Genomic DNA, 2,527 nt, shown 5'->3' on the forward strand with positions numbered 1-2,527 from the left:
GTGTTCTGCTAGTATATCTTCTACTTCTATGTCTACCTGTTCTGGTCCCTAACTCTGGCCTTCTATTTGTTCTACCTGATTAGCTAAACTGTCATCCATTATTTAAAGAAATAGATCCTAGTAACCCAACTCTAGGGATAATATCTTGACCTACATTTTTTAGTTACCATAATCGTGTCCGCCAAGTACGTTGGGAACGCTTCTACCCATTTGCTATATTTATCTATCATAACATTTTTTTTGTTTGTTTATTATCCAATAGGCCACAAAGTGTCTTAACCTATCCCCCCTATTGATACATGGCTCTGCCCATATCTAAACAATGACAGGTAAGATTAGTAAATGATCCTTATGTAGGACATTATCTTGTAGGATTGCCACTTTCATTTTCCACCTGTCCAATTCTCCCTGGGGCGTTCGTTCATGGCTATCCTGTAACAATTATCTGTCAAGTGTCTTATCTTCTTTGGTTTTAAATGCCTATGTGCTTGTCTGTATAAATAGTAACCTTTCTCTCCTTTCTTATTTCACAGACACTAGTCAATGCTACTATTTCGGCCTGTTGTGCAGAATAATTTCTAGGCAATGGTTCAGTGTCTAACACCTTAGTCCCTGAAACTAACTAAGCTTTCATTCCCCTTTTGTCTCCACCCAGTAACTGTTATCTACCCATTCTGTGTCACTTCTATCTTCTCTCCTCATGCTACTCCCCAACCATCAAGGTCTCAGCAGTGCGGGGAGGGCTTCTCCGTCTGCCCTTCCTTCTATCTGTCTGTCGCTCTTTCTTATAACAGTCAGTATCAAATATGGGTTGTTTCCAAATATTGACTAAATGTCTCCCTGTCTGAACTCATGGATTTGAGAAAAATCACCTGTCTATGGTGGCAATCTCTAAGGTTATTACATAGTTTGGTTAAGGTTATCCCGATGCTCTCAATGATCCTGGATCACCACAGATGTCATATATCCCTGTCCTGTTGGCTTGGATTAGGTTCTAAATACTTAACATAAGTCTACCATTAATCCAAGGCTATGCCATTTCTTTCTTCTCCTTGGTTCAAATTACAAATATGTCAAAGAACTATAAACTCGTTCATAATTATCAATTAGACGAATTACCTTAAAATCAGTATCACAAAAACATATCAATAGTGACGGAGACGCTATTATTATAATTATCTGTAGTCGTAAACTCGGGCACGTACTACTGAGAAAATTCCCAGAAAATAGCCCTAATTTAAAGGTCCAAGCGTTTCCCCTGCAAGGATTCTCCTTACTCTCTCTCTCTCTCTCGTTGTCTCTCATTCGCCTACGTTCCCTTTTCTGTCTGTGCCCTTACTGGCTATCTCCCCCAGAGTGGCCATCAAGTATTCTGCCCCTTTCAGCTTCTTCTAAGTCTCCTCGCGTTTACAGTGCTGTTTATAATGAATTGCATATCTTTTTACTTCCCCCAGTTCTGCTAGTCCCCACCCTACCAAGGTTTTCTTTGTGGTACTGCTAATCTCGGGACGTATTCCGCTGAGGAAAGCTATCTTCAGCTGTTGGTGGTATGCAGTGTTAAAACCATCTGCTATGGGGGGCTTTGTTAAACCACTGTTGGCGTTAAACACATCCTTCAGTCTCTCTAAGTACTGACTGATGGACTCCCCATCCCCCTGCCTACATTCGGAAACCTTGGAGAAGTCTGCGTGTCGGTGATAATAATCCCTCAAGTTATTATACAATTCTGTAATTTTAACAGCGTAATCACCCTCTGCTGCCCATGGCACTGTAATTAAATTGTTATGGCTGGGCACCCATTGCCCTCGTACAGCTGCCCAGTCCTTCCCCACCAACTGCCGTACCGCTCTCTCCACTTCTCCTGTGTTTAACTTGAAGCTGGCTGTCAAACCTTCTAGATCCCTTCTAGATCCTTCCAAGCCTGTTTTAGGGTGTACCATTCCTTCCACCGCTCTTTCTACATCCCTATGTGTCCATGCCCTATACACTTCTAAAATGGGTTCCTGTACTGCGTCCCCAGCCCGTGGGTTGGGCAAGGCAATTAGAGGATACTGACTAGCCTCCCTTTCATCTTCGTCATCCAGCCATTCTGCTACTCCTCTCCTCCCTGGGCTCTGGTTATGCAACCTCAGCCTTCTGAGTGGTAAAGCCCTGTCTCTACCTCTTTCCCCTGCATCCTGTCGCTTGTTCATCCTACGTCCTAGTTCGGTTAAATCTGTCATGACTTTCCCTAGGGCAGCTAGCCCTATCCTTTCCTCCTGCTGCTCTACCCCTCCCTCGGCTCCAGGAGGTTCGCCGTATGGGGGTGGTGGGGGTGGGACGGGAAGCCCTGGCTGCCGTCTTCTCACCACCACTGTTTCATCATCGGGATTCTCTCTCCACGCCTGATCTATCAGGGTTGGGTACAATTTAGGCTTATGAGAGACCTCCAGAGGAGCCGTGGGAGTTATTGTTCCTAGTTGCTGGCCACTTACATCTTCCTTCTTTTTTACTTCCTTTCTCTTTTTCTTTTCAGAAAATGATGTCA

This window comes from Salvelinus namaycush, chromosome 8, assembly GCF_016432855.1.
Source record: "Salvelinus namaycush isolate Seneca chromosome 8, SaNama_1.0, whole genome shotgun sequence".
NCBI lineage: Eukaryota > Metazoa > Chordata > Actinopteri > Salmoniformes > Salmonidae > Salvelinus > Salvelinus namaycush.